Below are 18,296 nucleotides of genomic sequence, written 5' to 3'. Positions count from 1 at the left end.
CTGATCTAACGGCTAATCATAAGCTCAGTGCCCTCTGAATCTCTGGATCTTGGCACTGCAGGTCTACCTTCCACGGTGTATCAATCACACCACCACTCCTAGCTCCAGGTAGCTGCCTTGCAAATGGCATCTAGGGGTACATTTACAATGAAAGCTAAAGTAGCCCCTGTGCCTCGAGCACAGTGTGCTTTAGGCGTCAAGGGCAAAGTTCTCTTGGAAAGAGTAACAGATTTGGATACATTTAACAATCCATTTAGATATTTCCGACTTTGATGGGGGTCGTGGGAATCACCTTCTCTACCAGCAGCAATGGAGCCAAAGAATTGATCAGTCTATCTGAATGGTTTTGTCTTAATGAGGTAATACATCACTCCGAACATCAAGTGTATGGAGGGATCTCCCAGCTGAATTTATAGGATTTTTTAGGAAAGCTGGCAGTTCTATGGATCGATTTACATGGAAGTTAGAAATTAATTTTGGTGAGAAGCGTAGATGTGTGTGCAAAACCACTTCTTTCCTTATGAATGGTAACAAAAGGATCCTGAACTGAAAGGGTGTGCAGTTCACTTACCCTCCCGATAGAAGTAACAACCACTAGAAAAGCAGTCTTGAGAGTAAGGCATTTAATACATGCTTTATGCATTGGTTCGAAAGAAGGGCAATAAGCTTAGTAAGGACAATACTCAAGTCCCATACAGGAGTTGACCCCTCCATGAAGGCTTTAATTACAGGGACTGTCCACCAAGAAATCTTACCATTAGAGGTGGTATAAGCAGAAAGGGCAGCAAGGTGAACTCTTAGTGAATTAAAGTCGAGACCCGAGTCTAAGAGGTAAGTTAGATATAGCACTATGTGTGAAGGAGTGCAATCCATTGGGCTGACGTGATGGAGAGTACACCAAACAACAAAGCATTTCCATTTATTCAAATAACAATGTCTGGTATTTGGTTTACGAGCATCCTTAAGGATGTCCATACATCTTTGCAGTAGATTAAGAAGTCCAAATTCTATGTCTTCAGGAGCCAGGCTGCCAAGTTGAGAGCTTGTGGACATGGATGTAGTGTTGCTCCTCGATTCTGTGACCGAATGTTGTGGGGGCACGGAGGATTGACTGGAGGACAAAGTGACATTTGGCTGACGAGCCCACAATAGTGCTGTTAGGGTTACTGTAACTTGTTCCTGGTGCATCTAGCAAACTATCCTGTTGAGGATAGGAGTGGGGGGAGAGGGGAAGCGAAGGCAAATTTTCCTGACCACCAGATCCAGAGACCGTTCGCCTTGAACCTTGTCTGGGGATACCTGGAGGCGTAGCCTGGACATTGTAGATCATCTGAAAAGACGTTGTGCAAGATATCTGTGTTTAAGCGCCGCTCCTTTTCTACTGGCGGCAGAAAGTCTTGGCTGATTACATCTGCTAGAAGTTTGTGTTCCCCTAGAAAGTGTTGCGATAGGAGGAACATGTTGTGCTTGAGTGTCCACTGCCATATATTTTGGGCTAGTTTGGATAGCCCTGGAGAGTGTGTTCCGCCCAGTATGTTCATATAAAACATGGCTGTGGTGCTGTCCGTTTAGGACTGTTTTGCCCTGAAGCTGTTGATGAAATGCTTATAAAGCTTTGAACACTGCGAGCAGTTCCAACGGGTTGATGTGTTTGTAGGCTACCGATTGAGACTGTGTGCTGGAGAAAGTGTGCTCACCACCCTTAAAGAGAGGAGTCTGTGTTGGGACTGGCCTCCATTGCGGGGATGGTGAACAACTTCCCCCTTCACAACATTTTCCCTTGTCCACCGTTGTAGTGATAGAATGAGGGCTTTCCAGACAACTACTAGATCGTCCCACTGACCGATTGCCCGAGACCATTGGCTTTGAGAGCCACTCTTGCATCGGACGCACACATACGAGCGTAAGGTACCAAAGAAACACAGGAAGCCATCATACCTAGAAGGCACATCACCTTTCGTACGGTTATCTGACGACTAGCTACATACTGAGGGATCTGGAACAAGATGTTTTGTGCCCTGTCGTCAGAGGAGAAGACAAATTCGTCTTTTGAGAGCCCCAAGAAATTGCTTTACTTGGCTGCGGACGAGACTATTTTTTCTAGTTGATGGAGAATCCCAATTGGTCTTCTGGGTATTCTATAGACACGCTTGATGTGTGCCTCCACTTATTGCCAGTCGCCCAGATAAGGGTACACTTGAATGGATTGTCTGTGCAGGCACACTGCCACCACTGCTAGGACCTTGGTGAATACTCCTGGTGCTGAGGCTATGCTGAAGGGGAGAACCTTGAACTGATAGCGAGTATCTCCCACCTGAATTTTGGGTATTTTCCCTGCACTGGCAACATTGAAATATGAAAGTATGCATCTTTCATATCTCCAATATTGCCATTTAATTCCCTTACTTGAGAAGGGGAATAACTTCCTGTAAAGTTGTCGTCCTGAATCTTTTTTTTAAATAACATTTTATTACGTTTTTAATAATAATTTAGCATTTATATAGTGCTACGAACCCTCAGGTATCTGAGCGCTGCTTATTATTACCCACGGGTTGTGGTGCTCATTTATCGACCTCTGAAGGATGAAAGGCTGAGTTTGGCCCTGCCGGGATTCGAACCTGCGTTAGCAAGCTCTGCATGGATGACAAAGCGAGTGCTCTACTCGCTGTGCCACTTGACCGGCTATTTAAACACTGTTGGGTTCAACAAAAGAATTAAAAGACATCAATCCTGTATCGACAAATACGGCCTTCCCCACTCCAAACGCCCCCTCACCTCACCCTCTACCAGTCCGAGTCCTCCTCGCTCAGTCCTCCCTTACCACAGTTAAGGGTCCAAGTGGTCTCTCCTCCACACCCTGTCCTCTCCTCCTCTTAAAGACCCCCTGCAACTCCCCCTCCCTCGATCCCAACATTCCCAGATTATTTCATACTTCCGTAAACAGCCTCCGTTTTTATACACCATCTGACCCCATCTTTTTACCAAATTCATCCCCAACCTCCAAGCCTCAAACATTGGGGGTCCGGGATCATCCACTTTTGCATTATGTTCCTCTTGGCCACAATGCATACAATGTTGAGGAAGCTCCCATCATATCGGTCAAAGTCTTCCTCCCCCACATCCTCAGTAGTGCTCCATTCGGTTCCAGATGTATGGATCTATCTCATGCCTCCTCAACCTCCTGCTGCACCTTTCCCCAATATCTTTGCAACTTCTGGCAATACCATATCATGTGAATGAAGCACCCCCTGTGATTTGTACATTTAGGGCAGTTATCGTCCTCCTCCCTGCCCATTTTCATTAGCAGTACCCTTGAATTCTGTTTAAGTACTTGAACCGTACCAACCTAAACCGAGCCCCTATGGCCACTTCCCTGGGACCTGTATTTGCTTCCCTCCATTCCTCATCCTCCATGTCCCTAACCCACCACTACCTAAAGTCATGTAAAGGAGTCGCCACGTGATTACTTAATGTCCGACAGAGGGAGGAAATCTGTTTCCCTCGATCTCTCCATCTGTTACATTCCTCTAAAGCGGGGAGCCCTGGGGGATTCGAACCTGCCGATTTAAATGTGGTTGTAGTGCGTGCCTAAGCTGCAAGTACTTATAATGATCGCCATCCAGAAATTCTGAGGCTTAGCATACTTGTTTGCAGAGTGCAGATCGAAAACAGGGCGCATGGTTAGGTCTGCTTTGGTTACAAGGAAGTATATTGAATAAATACCATTGTTTAGCTCTAGAATTGGGACGAGTTCTATCGCTCCCTTTTGTAGGAGGCTTTCCACTTCTGACTGCAGGATGAGGAGGAGTTCTGGTGTAATTTTTCTTGTTCTTGGCGGGTGGAACCAGGGTTTCTGAAGGAATTCTATACAGTACCACCAGGTCACAGTCTTTAAAAGCCACTGATGTGATGTAATTCCCTCCCATGCATGGGTGAATTACGTTATTCGACATCGTACTGGAGATGCATGGGAGGGAAACCCGACGGGCAAGTCCTTAATTGGTGGGGTAAGGAAGCCTCAATTGGCTGCCCTCCTACCACTACCCTTGCCACAGTGAAATCCTCGCTGTTGGAAGGTTTGATATGTGGCTGAAGACCCTTCAGCGGAATACCAGGGGGCACTAGTAAAACCTGATTGTGACGGTCTGGAGAAGGACTACAACCGAAGGGACCGCCGGGTGATGAAGACACCGCACTGAACAAACGGTTTATTGGATATTTGATTTAAAATTTTAAATGTTTTGTGTTTTTCTGCCATTTCCAGTGCTTCATCACTGCTTTACGAAATAAAGTCGACTCTTCGATCAGTTTATTGATGAGAGTTGCCTGAGTTACTGGCTTGAACCTGAGTTACGTAGTCAGGAGTGATGTTTGAGTAAGGCACGCTCTGCTAAAACTCTGCCTGTTTCTGCAGAGTCCAGAGTATTCTTAAGAATATGGTGTGTCATTTGCCTGCCCTCTTTAACTATAGATAGCAGTTGAGATTTAGTAGGTTCAGGAATGTTATCTAAGCCATCCTGAAGTAAACCCCATTGAACATCACTATAGCTAGTAAGCAGTGTGATGTTGTTGGCAATACAAGTTGTGATGTATCCAGTGGAGTCATCACTATTTCCCCGGCAGTGGCCTCCTCCCAAGTGGCCTGTGGAAGCCAGCTGCTACCTGATCCTGAACCTGGCTGGGGTTATATGAGGGAGGATCACATGGGAGGAGACAACAAAAACTGCTTTGAAACACAATTTACTTGTTGTACAAGTGCCTTACAAATGCACAATAAAATAAATCAAATATGGTGACTTCGCTGGAGAAGACACAGTATTCCCCCTTTTCAATGAAGACCTTAATAGCCTGTTGTCAGTTAACGGTTCCACCCTGTAGAGAAAGTAAAGAAACATCTTCTCTAAACTTCTTTGCTCAGAACTCCACCTTTAATCCAAACGCCCACAACTCACATACAGCACAGTTTGTTTCAGATATATCCTATGTAAAATTTCTACGAAAATCACTTAAAAGTCAACACATACATACCATCTTTTTCTAATGTACCTTTATGTGAGAACTCTAAGAAAAACCACTTAAGAGTTAACACATGCACCACACATTTCTTTGATACGCCCATTTGTGAAAACCCGATGGAAAACCAATTAAGAGTTAAGAATCCAATGTCATCCATGGACTCCAATTACCATAATCACTCTGGTACTTAGACGAGGAAGAGGGGTAAGGAGTTTGTGCACAGTAACAGGAACTCAAAGTATCCCATGCAGACTAGTTCTTTTGCCATACCTTCAGTGCGCGGGAAATTTAAGAGGGTAAACGCACTATGGAAGTGAACAGTACAAGAGAGGACGTTAAGCCTCAGGTCGGGACTCGTGAACACAGAGAAGGCCACCGGAACAGAAGAGAAGGTGCATGCAAGCCAAGAGGGTTGCAGAGATGAGAGGAGCTGTGCTGGAGCTCCTGGAAGTTAGACTTCTCGCTGTAGCAGCACTACTCCCGAATGAAAAGTGAGACCGGCGAGTCACTGCGGAGCAGAGTAAGCAGCTGGGGGAACTCTGCACACTTCCCAATGGAAAGCGGGTGAAGGAGCCGTCCCGCAGAGACGCAAAGAGTTCCGGAAATACTGGAAACGACTGTTGAGTCTGAGCCTTCAATGTACTCGCAGGTGCCGCTGGCTTTTGAGACGATCCTGTCGAGGAGTGCCCATGGGTTGTGTGCTTATGAGATTGTGCCTGCACATGTGTGCCATTGTCGCCTTTCAGCATGCATAGCGGGGGTGAGGAGACCAAAGATTCCACTGGGATGTCATTGGGATCCGAACTGGAGATGCTGCTGCTCTAGTCTTCGTCACAAGCAAGCGTGCCTGTGGGGGAAAGAGGACGCCCACTGCTTAGTATGCCTGTCTTAAGAGTTTTAGGCTGGAATAATTTACAGTCCTTGCAACACAGTTTGTTGTGATCCTGAGGAAGACAATTATTGCACTCTTTTTTTTTAACCGTGTTTTTATTAAATTTTAATATCAGAATTATTACATTGTTAACACCATCAAACTCCCCTCCCCACAGCCCCCCGTCCCCCACCGGAAGATCTTCATCTGTGTTACTCCTCTTTGGGAAGTCTCTTTCTGCTTCAACATTTTTGGTGTTCCCCTTGGATATTATAAGTTACAAGCTCCATGGCTAGGTATGTCCATACTGTTCTTGTCCAATCCACTGCGAGTGGTGGGCTTTTCTGTTTCCATTTATGTGATATTTCCATCCATGCCCCCATCAATAGGCCCATAAAGTTCCTTTTCTGTGTCACATTTAGCTGTTTGTCCCAGGGGTCCCATAGTCCCCCTAACCACACTTCTTCCGCTAGACTCGCTGCCCCAGGGAACATTTTCTGCATTTGAGTTTTTACATCTTCCCAGAATTGGTGTAGTCTAGGGCAGTCCCACCAGATATGTTGCCAGTCACCCCATCTCCACATTCCCTCCAGCATCTATCTGGGGAGTTACTATACATTGTATGTAGTCTTTCTGGCGTATAATGCCATTGCATCATCATTTTCATCCACATTTCTCTAGTTTGAATGCCTCTTGTCAGCTTCGGTATTGCTCCCCATATATATTCCCACCTTTCCCTGAGAAGTGAACATTTGAGCGTTTTTTCCCACCTTTTTATGTATTGCCACTTGACAGTTTCAAATTGTGCGTTTATGTGTTTGTATGTGTTGGAGACAAACTTGTGTGTTCCTGTGTGTGTCATTATGTATATTTCAAACAGAGTCAGATCCCTTGTCGCTGCGTTTTTTTATGCGCGGTGTACTCAGCCAGTGATGTAGTTGTTTGTATTTGCATCCGTCGTTCGGGGTCAGGCTTAGTTGTGTCGAGCATTCCACAAACGTTTTCATCTACTGATCTTGATACATATCCCCTACCATTTTACACCCTGCCTCTTCCCATTTCCGAAACGCCCCCTTTTCCATTCCTGGCGGGAATTCTGGGTTTTTAAGTAAAGGCATAAAGGGGGCTGGATCTTTTGTTAGGCTATCTTTCTGTGTGGCCTTATCCCATACACTCAGGGTTGCCTTCATTATTTCACCAATATGCACATTGGGGTGTCTTTGTTGTTTGCTAATCCATAGAAGGTGTCTGGTGGATGTTGTCGCCACTGCTCTGTCCTGTGATCCCAGATTTTCTTTACTTTTTGCGGTATCCATTCTTTCAATACCCACAGCTGAGCGGCTTCGTAGTATTTTCTAAAATGTGGGAGGGCGCACCCCCACTCATTTCTGTGTGCCGTCATGACCACACTCGATACCCCGGGGGGTTTTGTTCTGCTATATGTATGCTGTAACCACCTTTGTGAGTGACTTAAAGAAAGCGGGGGGGTCCTTACCGGGAGGGCTTGGAATAGGTACATAATTTTTTGCAGTATAGACATTTTCACCGCCGTTATCCGGCCACACCATGATATTGATAATGGGTTCCAATTCAGTATGTTCTTTTTGATTTTGCCTAGGAGTTGTGGAAAGTTATGGGCATACAGCTCATCTATTCTCCCTGTGAGTGTGATTCCCAGGTATTTAACCCCAGCGTTAGCTACTTTCAACTGGAGGTCCGCTGCTACTGTTTGGATATTTGTTCTGCTCCCGGCCAGTACCAGGATTTCCTATTTTTGTCTATAAATTTTTAGCCCCGATATCAAGCCGAATGTTTTGATCACGTGCATGAGAAACGGGAGAGGTCTTTCCGGGTCTCCTAGCACCACTAACATGTCGGCCGCGTAAGCTACTACTTTGTGTGCCTGTCCCGCCATCTCCATGCCTCCGATTTCCGGATAATCTCAGATTTTTGCCAGTAGGGGTTCCAAGTATATAGCATTTAGCAGGGGGGATAGCGGGCACCCTTGTTTAGTCCCTCTTTCTATTTGCACTGTTTCTGACAATCCCCAGTTTACTGCTATCCTTATCGTCGGGGAGTTGTAGTTGGCCCGGATCATATCTATGAATGCTTCGCCCATGCCCATTTTCCTCAGTATTTAGAAGAGAAGGGACCACTCCACGCGGTCAAACGCTTTCTCTCTCTACGTCGAGGGCTATCAAGGCTGTGGGGGATTGTGTGATCCCATTTCTTTCCACTAAGTGTTGTACCCTTCTTATGTTGTGTGTTTGTCTATTCGGGACAAACCCTGATTGATCTTGATGGATCAATTTTGGAAGGAGTTGTGCCAGCTTTGTGGCTAGTATCTTAGTATATAATTACGCATCCAAGTTGATTAGTGCGATCGGGCGGTAAGCTATAGAGTTGTTCATCCTTCCCCTTTTTATGAAATACCAAGACTTTTGGGATACAAATGACATAACCACACCTTTTTACCATCCATTTCCCTTGTTGCTCACTAAAATCACCAATGACCTGCATTCTCACTGGATCGATCAACTCACGGAAAATTAATGGCAAGTCCAAATTGGTATATTTGAGTCAAGTGCTCCATGTAGCGATTCCTGGAAAGGCAATCAGAGACAGCAAAGTTGCAATCACCCGATTTTGAAAGCAGCACAATCTGAGAGAGGCATAGCACTCCCTGACTGATGCACGTATCATGTAGCAGCCAAACTGGCATACAGTAGAGGAGTGACTCAAGGTGGATATTCCACCACACCCTCCCTCCACTCTGGAACGCCCATTGAGAAACATATTATGGCAACCTGCTCCTGAAAGACATTGTTTATTTGCCACTGCAGGTCTGTAAAAACTTAATTATTGGGATAACCCTGAAAGGTTGGTGCAAGTTAATTGAGTAGCATGGCTGGTGTAAATTGACTGTCTTCCCATCTACACAGTGACCATACTGACATGAATTGCTTTAGAGCCCCTTATGATCCATACAACAATTAGGATGAGAGTAGAAAACCACCAAATGTTTGATCAATGAACACCAGTACCATACACAACCACTGAGAAGATTGACTGGTGAAGACAGCCATTGTGGATGCAGGTCGGGTACTCAATGGCACTATGATTATTCCACACTGCTCACTTATTGGAAAGAAAATATGTAAGTCACAGATCACCTGTAATCCAAAATGATAAGTCCTATACATCTCTGACATGGTTGGAAGATATGCAAATAAACAGAGCTCTCTGAAGTGATTGCTTATTGCGATTTAATAAAGCACTCATCTCCATGGCCCCAGGAGAGTACAGACAGATTATGACCTCAGCAATGACACTGTAAAGAGGCCCGCTTTTAAAGAACGTGTGTTGTGACATACATATGTTGAAAATGCTGATACAATACTATTGTACCCATTACTTGAAAATGGTTGAAAAAAAAAGAAAGGACTCATTCACCTCCAGAAACAGGGAGAGACAGTGTACGATTCCTAAAGGTGTCCATTCCACACATGCACGTTTGTTTAAGCAGGGTCTACTGTGCTCCTGCATTCTGAAGGAAATGCGAACATGGGGACATCTTTTGGAATTGCTGTGTGGTCCAAACATTGTGGGACTACGTCCTGGTAGAATTAAACTCAGTGTTGACATGTATAAATCTGTAGATCACTGAACCATTAATTGCCTTGCACTGTTAGCTACTGACCACAATTCAAATAGTATGATGCTTTTGGCCAGGAAATCTATTCTAATTTAGCGCACATGGCAGGCTGAATATCACCACCAAAATGGAGGAGCATGTCACGGCTCTGCATTGCTGAAGGACAGTCTTTTATTTTTTTTAAACTTTATTTATTGATTGTGGTACACGTCACTGCAACAACACAACATTCCATACATTTCTATAGCTGAGATGTCTGATTCAGAGTCATAGCATGACATATGATATTCACAGAGCTGGTGCATTTCAGGGCCCTGTCGGGCTACTACTAGCCGATCCCAATTCACATAAATACACTCTGAACGGGGCCCAGATGTCCTTTGGTTTACTTGTCTTCGGGAGTGTCATTACATACTGTTCCTCACACTCTTTAACATACGTCAGTTCTTTGAGGAAGTGATTTATGCGTGGCGCGTGTACACTCTTCCAGTTCTGTAGTATACACTTCTTGGCCACTGCGCACGCAATGTTGAAAAGCCTTCTAGTCACTTCAGATACCTTTCCTATATCCCCAAACAGGTATTTTTGGGGTGTGAGGTCTGTTGGGACTTGCGTGATTTCTTCCAGAATTTTCGCCACTTCCCCCCAGAACTCCTAAATGAGCGGGTAGCTCCAGTAGATGTGAAATGAGTCAGCGTGTTCACTCCTGTATTTCTGGCAACTACCGGGGCAGTTTTTTGTAAATGTAGCAATTTTTTCTGGTGTGTAGTGCAGCTTATTCGGTACCTTAAATTGAATCAGCCGGAGGCCTGCGTTGATGGATACCTTCTTTGTCAATTCACAGTATCTCGCCCAGGATTTATCTGTTATGGTTGTTCCCAGGTCGGTCCAAGAGGCTTTAATCGTGCTTATTGTCGGCGTGTTTGTCTGTACAGCCGTGTAGAGCCCAGAGACACTGGCTCCCGACCGGGTGGACAGGGCCACGAGGCATGGGTGTGGTAGGGGCTCGTCTGGGAACAGGCACCATCTAGCCTTGTAGGCCATTCGCATCCTATGATACTGTAGTATCTTCAACTGGTTCCTCCCCATCCCAATCTTGAATTCTTCCAGTGTTATAAATTTACTGTTGGGGAAAATGTCTCTAATTTTAAATTCCCCCTCTGGGTCCCACGTCTTCTGGTCATCAGGATCATATGAGGGTGCAATGCCGGGAAAGTTCCAGAAAGGGGCTTCCGAGTAGTATGGTGTCTCCAGTTTAAGCCTATGGTAGATCTTCGACCACGCATGCACTGTTGTACTAACTGGGTCGGATGGACATTCATCTCTATGTTTTACTTTAAAGATGATGGACCTTAAGTCGGTTGGATGTGCTGCGTGTTTCCCTATGCAGATGTGTGTTGAGTTGTCCGGATCCCCTTTGTTATATGGCTCCACCATTTTTTCCCATTTCATTCTGGCTGCCCCCCCGCACCACACAAACTCTACAGCCATGGATCAAAGGGCATCAAAAAACTGTCTACCAGGCCATATCGAGATGTTAGTAAAAATATATAATAGCTTCGGTAAGATGACCATTTTTAGTATGGCCACCCGGCCAATAAGCGAGATGGGGAGTTTAGCCCATAGATGGAGTTTGGTAGAGATTGTGCCCAATAACAGTTCATGATTGTCTGATTATAGGGAGGTTTTGTCCCCCGACACGATTATTCCCAGGTATCTTATTTTAGTGGGAGACCATTGCAGTCCTTGTGTGTTGTTCAGGCACCTAGTGGCAGGGGTTAGGGGGAAGATTTCGGATTTGGATCTGTTGGTTCTATAGCTTGAGTATTCTGCAAACTCATGTATGGTTTCCATCGCTGACCCCAGGTGTACTTCAGGTTCTCGGATATACAGCAATGTGTCATCCGCGTGTAGTGATATTGACTGGGTTAGGCCTGCCATCTTTATACCCCTCTGTCCTTGATGTTCCCTAATGGCTGCTGCGACTGGTTCCATTGTGAGGGCGAACAGTATGGGGGAGAATGGGCATCTCTGTCTCGTGCCCCTGCCCAACCCAAACCAGTCAGACAAGGTACGGTTAGTTAGTACCCTAGCTCCCGGATTAGAGTATAGCAGCCTGACGCATTTTAGAAAGTATGGGCCTATTCCAAATTTCTCAAGTACTGTAAATCGATACATCCATGACACCAAATCAAACACCTTTTCAGCGTCAAGGGATACGGTCACTGCCTGGGCTTCAGGTTTTATCTGGGCCATGACTCCAAACAATCTCCAGAGATTCAGTGCCGTTGACCTGGTGGGAATAAAGCCGCACTGATCCGGGTGTACCAGCATGGACATATTTGGTAGGAGTCTCGTGGCCAGGATTTTAGCGAATGTTTTCACATCGTAATTTATTAGAGACAGGGTGGTCGCCTAGGCTTCAAAAGTACTGTTATTACGGCCTCTCTCATGGATGTTGGCAGGGTTCCTAGTTCCATGGCTTCCTCCCACACCGACAGTAGCACAGGGGCCAGCTCCTCATCGAGTTCCTTATCCAACTCGGCTCCCAGTCCGTCTGAGCCTGGTGCTTTTCCATTGGCTAACGATTTTATTGCTTCAGTAATCTAATCAATCGTTATGGGTTGGTTGAGCGCTAGTTTATACTCTCTAGGCAATTTCGGGAGTGTAATATTGTCTAGGTAATCTCTTGTATCACTGGCTGACTTCAGATCATGATTAGTATACAGTTCCGAATAAAAACGGGTGAATTCCCTATTTATTCCCTCCTCACTGGTGGTCACTGTGCCGTTTCCTGCTAATATGCTGGCAGTCGGCGTGTGATGTCTCTCAACCTTCAACAGGTTTGCTAAGGTACGACCTGCTCTATTTCTTTCGCCATAGCGGCGTGCTCTAAGTGGAGTTGCCATATGTAGTAGTTCCCTAGTTGCTAGTTTATTGAACTCTTGTAGGTTGCTGTTAATGTCCGCCAGGGTTTTATCCTCGTGTGTGACTGCGTATCGTGCTTCTAGCTCTCCCAAATGTTTCTCCACCTCCGCCAGTTCTACCCTGACTGACTTCAACAGACCCGTGGATTTAGAAATTAGGATCCCTCTCACCCATACCTTAAAGGTTTCCCAAAGGGTTGCATTCCTATCAACTGATCCTCTGTTGGTTTCAAGGAAGTGTTCCACCTCTTTATGTAGTGCGTCTGCTACTGCCGGATGGCATCCTCCATCTCCTAACCGGGGGTTTTACATTCTCTAGTGTCATGTCCATTATGACAGGGGAGTGATCTGAAAGGGTGCGGGGGGAGTATCTCACAGTTATTAATCTGGTTCATGAGGGATGCGGACACCAACCAGTAATCTATCCGAGACTCAGTGTCATGCACTGAGGAATAAAACGAGTATTGTCTTTTGTGTGGGTGTAGCGTTCTCCAGGCGTCCACTATTGTCAGTTGCGATAGGATATGCTTTAACATGGCAGATGTTTTTGTGGGATTTCGGTGTTTGGTGGTAGAGCGGTCTAGCGATGATATCCAAGATGGTATTGAAGTCACCCCCCCCCACCCCCACAGTATCTGCTCATTCCCAGTGGCGCCTATTTCGTGTACCACCTCTGTGTAGAAATCGGGGTCATCCACATTTGGTCCATACGTATTCACTAACACCATCTCTTTCCCCACAATATTGCCCGATACTATGACATAGCGGCCCTGAGTGTTAGGCAGAAACCTGTGCAGTTCCCTTAGGGACCACTGCAAAAGGCTTAAGACTACAGGTGTTGGCAGTAAACCCAATTGGTAGCAGTCTGTACCACCCAGATTTACCTGGTAGCTGTGGCTGAGCAGCCAGACTTCTCTCAAGAAGAGTTAGACAGTATCTAGAGTATACAAGATAGGTACCAAAATACAGTAGCACAAGCAAACACTGACCAGAGCTTTGGTATCAAGTATATAATTATTTATTTAAAGACACACTTAGAAACACTCTAGCACTATTATTGTAAGCAAGTTCAAAAACACAGTCACTGTTAATATATATACATCCCTTATTCCTTATTAGACAAGTCTTAGTTAACACCACTTATTTCCAGACAGAGGTGAGCGCTTAACTAAAGATGGCACTCCAATAAGTTAAGAAAAAGGGAGGGAAAAGGCAGAAATTAGGAACGGCACACAACACACTACTTTAGAAGCACTCAGCAAGGCAGGAAAGTCAAAGTCTACTTGTGAGAAAAATGTTCAGAGGCCAGGCTCCCTATTGGAGAGAGTAGAACACCAATGCGCCCAAGATCACACAGTTTAAAAGGCTTGGAAATTCTTGCAGAAAGTTTAAAAAGATCAGCTCAGAAAAGTTCAGTTAGCCAGCTTAGGGCCAACCCAAGTGGTAAGATGAGGATTTACGAGACACCCCACACAGACCGTTGCGAGGGAGGCCAGGCGGACACAGTACCTTGAAAGTGGAGAGAATCCTCCAGCGGGGGCAGTTGTTCCTGGCAGTGAATGCATGTCGTGGCGTCGTCCAGAGGAAGAGAAGATCTTGACGTGGATGAAAGCTGAAGGTCGTTGCACTGCCAAGGAAGAAACCAGCCGCGGAGTTCTCCGGTTAAAAGGTACTACCCTTTTATTCGCGGTAATGGTAAAATGTGGTTTCTCGGTTGCCAGGGTGCTTGGCACAGGCAAGGCGGCCACGAGATGATCCGGGAAGGCGAAAAGGCGGGCAAACTGGTTATCCCCACCAGTCAAAAGGAAGAAGACTCTTCGGGATGAAGATCTCCTCTGTCGTTGGAAGTGGCGAGTCGGTTCAGCAGGGCTCCACTGGTGGTGTTGTAGTTGCAGGTCGGCTCAGCTTCTCCCTCTTCGGATTCTTTGGTCCTGTGGCGACGTCTGAAGTCCCAGTCCCCAAAGCCCTGCTTTTATGCAGAAAACCCCCATTCATCAGTCCTAGCTGTCACTCAAACATGCTAAGTGGTGAGCCGGGAGCTCACCACTGGGCCAATCGCACAAGAGTGCGACTTGAGTTGCCGAGGCAACTCAGTCCAGGGTGCCTAAACCCCCCTCCCACACATCCTGTAGACCCAGACAGAGTGGCACCACTTTTGGAGGGTTCTGTGGAGAAACACGCCAAAAAGTGGAACAAAGGGCTCGTCTTGGGTTGGAGTTACAGAGGCGAACACAAACGCCATTTTAAACCGAGTCCTGGCAAAAAGACCCAACCGGGGAATAAATATTAAATAAATAAATAACCCGGCGGTATCTTTAACATTGCACCAAAAAGTGGTGCGTTTAAAATGAATGGGAAAATCCCATAGTAAATATTCTTAAGGAATATTCTGCGTGGTAACCAACCAGCCACCAGCCAGAAACTCGACAAGGGGGGACTGCACAGTGCCCCCTCGAAAAACAGACCCAGGGGCAATCTAATTACCCCTACCAGTACTTCCACAATATGATGGTTTGTACTGGTTCTGTTCCCAATTTAAGACTAGTAAAGTCAATGGAGACTTTACATGCCCTGGGAGAAAGTAGTCAGTCCTAGGGTATGGAGTCTATGTTTGGGGGTCACTATGACACCCCTGTGTTACTGCACTGAGGGTGCTGTGTAACACACTTACCAAAATCCACATGAAACCCTATGGAGTAAAAGACCCCATAGACCATAAAACACATCACAAAGTCAAAGGATATCTCAAATCATGTCTAAGAGTGGGAGAAAAAGAGTCTCACTCTTAGCAGGAGAAAAAAATAAACCCCAAAAATCCAGCAAAGCTGCTGGGGGACTCACTAGGTTTGGGAAATTTGCCTTAACAGAGAATTCTCCCTAACACTGAGTGTCTATTTTGCTTTTTCCAAATCGAAATCCTGGGGAGGGGTGGATCAAGGTGAGGAGACCTCTTGCCTGTGAGGAGTATTCAGTATAATACCTATGCTGCCCCCAGCTGTTCAAGAACTCAGTGTTCACCTTCCGGAGTGCATGTGTCTCACCTTCCAGAGTGCATGTGTCTCTTGTAACAATCACCTGAGGGTGGTGTCTGGCGACATAGGCTCCCACCTTGCTTGACATAGTGCGGTTGTTCAGTCCACGAACATTCCATGTAAGGAGTTTTAGCTTCAGCCCCTGAGCCATCGCACTAGTGTGTGCCATGTCTGCATGCCTTCATTATGTCCCTTATCTCAATATTTCTTAGTAGTGTGTCATGTGCAGCGGCACAACCACAGATTTTAACTTGTTGCGGGACCCAGTTGGAGGGGTCTTACCTCATCTCCCCTCCCCGATTCCCACATAGCTCAACATAGCTAAGCGTCGTATGACATTTTGACCCCCCAACCCGCATCATCTCCCCCAACTTGACGATGCTGCCCATTAACTCTCGAAACCTTCCCCTTGGGCATTCCCTTGAACTGGTGGAACTTTCCTGAGGGTCGCCTGTTGTGGCCATCCGGCTGACCCTGTCGGAGGCTCACAGCTCGATTAACAATGAACCTTTTCCCAGGCCGACCCTTTTTAGTGTTCTTTTATCCTTGCGACAGAGGGCAGGCGGCATGCCTTTGTCAGTCTGCTGAGTCTCGCCTCTCCTCTCCCAGCCGTGGTCTAGCATTTTGATTGATCGCCCGATCCCTAGGTGGCAGCGGGATGGAGGCTTCCATATATGCCATGGCTTCTGTAGGATTCTCAAAGAAGAGGGCTCTTCCACCATGTTGGATTCCCATTTTTGCCTGGAAGATGAGGGCATATGGCACGTTGCGCATCCGTAGCCGTTTCTTGACCAGTTCATAGGACCTTCTCTGTGTTTGTATGTTGGCTGAGAAGTCCGGGTATATGTGAATTCTATTTTGCTCATAATGTAAAGTTCCTTTCTCTATGGACAGTCAGAGTATTGCATCTCTGTCCCTGTAGTTAAGGAGATGTGCTATTATGGTGTGGGGTAGAGCCCCTGGCTTCGGAGGTGGTGCTAGAGTACGGTGGGCACTCTCGACGAGGAAGTGCTCTGAAAAGGATTCCGCTCCCAGGATATCTTTCAAAAGGTTTTCCACTGGTCTCTCCATGGGGCCCTTGCCAAAGGTTTCCGAAACCCCGACAATCCGGATGTTATTCCTCCGTGATCTCGATTTGAGGTCTATGCACTTAGTTTGGGTTGTATGTAGTTCTGTTTTGAGTTAGGCTATGTTGCGGCCGTGTTGTAAAATTGTGTCCTCGTTCGTACTTATCCTATTCTCCGCTTCCGTGATACGTGTGCTCTCCTTCTCCACTCGAGCTTTCAGGGACCCAATTGTCGCCACTATGTCGTCCAACTTGACATTAACCGCCAAGAATCTGTTTTGTATCAGTGTTGCTAGGCAATCTAAAGGATCGTCCTCCTGTCTGTCGGGTGCCTGTGGCGCCACCCCGGCCGCTCCATGTGGCTGGGTACTTGCGAAGGAGTCCAATTGGCTTTTTCCCTCCTGTGCCTTTCTTCTCGAAGCAGCCCATGTGTTGTGGTTTATGGTTTGGGGATGGACTGTGTTCTCCCACGTATCAATGTCAAGCGTAATATTGTCCAGCAAAGAGAGAAAGAACAATAGGGGAGTGTTTTCTCTGTGCCCTCTCCTTGCACGGGATGTTTTGCACGTTTGTTGAGAGCACCTTTGCTTCTTCTTTGGTGCCTAAATCTCCCCCAGGTGCACCCCCCCAAGTCTGTTTGGGATGTTGCCTTGCTGAGTTTCTTTGTAGAATGCACCTCTGCGCGCTTCTGGTGTGATTGGAGTATTGCCCGGGGGGGGGGGGGGTCATCTGGCTTCGCCCGCTGTATTTAGGATATGTTGAGGTTGCAGGCAGCTGTCCCACACTTAAGGTTTTACATTAACCCAATTACTGCTTTTGCCTGAATCTGTGGGGGGTTCAATTCACCGTGCCTCCTTGAAATCCCAGTCTTGGTTTATAATGTCCACATGGGAGCCCCCCAAGTGACCCCCACCGCGGACCGCGTGTCGGGTGTTTTCACACCGGTGTTTAAGTGTCAGCAGGGGCTCCCTCCCCACCCTGTTCCACTTACTTGGTATGAGGGATAATGTCCGCCCTCCTTGCGTGCCTCTGCCTCTGGTCTGCGCCGTTCCAAGGTGCTGGAGGCAGTATGTTTCCGTGTGGGGAAGCGGAGGCCAGGCCCCTGTGATGGCCGCGGTGCCAACAGCCGCGCGCCCAGCGGGAGCAGCGCACAGCCCCTCTGACGCCGCCGCAAGCTCTCTGTTCCTTCTTTCTTCTCCGCGGCACCCGGCGTCGCAGCACCCGGTGTTCCTCTCCGGTCGTGCGAGGTGCCGGCTGGTGGTAGTGTAGCGCACCAGGGTGGGGAGGCCACTCTGCGTTCTTCTCTGGCCCTGGGTGCTTCAGTCACAGTGGCGCCCCTCCCCCAATGCGGCCCGCTGTTCGCCTCCGCCCCCGGCTCACAGCCGAAGTCCCGTGGAGCCGCCGGGCGGCCGCAACAAAGCCTCCCAGCCGCCACAAGCCTCGGGCAGGATATCTCGGCACTCCCTCAATGTTCGGGCACAATTGTTTCAGGGTCTATCCAGGCAGCCCTCCGTCACCAAAATCTTGCTTTTTTATGCGTCTGGAACGGCGCTGGGAGGATTAATTGGAGTCAGGATTTCATACGAGCCGGAGCTCACCTTTCAGGCAGCCATACTTGATGTGCGCAACAGCGCTCCCGAAGGACAGTCTTTAACAGCAGGGGTCTCTCACATACTTCAAAAATACTGTGGAAATTAAATGATCATTTACCCAGTATTAGGCAGGTCTA

The 18,296-nt window shown here is 47.0% G+C and overlaps 1 protein-coding gene across 3 annotated transcripts in view; it reads right to left on the bottom strand.

The window, feature by feature from the left end:
• WDSUB1 (WD repeat, sterile alpha motif and U-box domain containing 1) overlaps window positions 1-18,296 on the bottom strand; it is a 987,384-nt gene that overhangs the window by 684,422 nt on the left and 284,666 nt on the right. The window lies entirely within an intron of this gene.

The sequence above is a fragment of the Ambystoma mexicanum genome, chromosome 9 (genome assembly GCF_040938575.1).
Source record: "Ambystoma mexicanum isolate Mex_15411 chromosome 9, UKY_AmexF1_1, whole genome shotgun sequence".
NCBI lineage: Eukaryota > Metazoa > Chordata > Amphibia > Caudata > Ambystomatidae > Ambystoma > Ambystoma mexicanum.
This window is presented reverse-complemented; position numbering and strand designations above follow the sequence as displayed.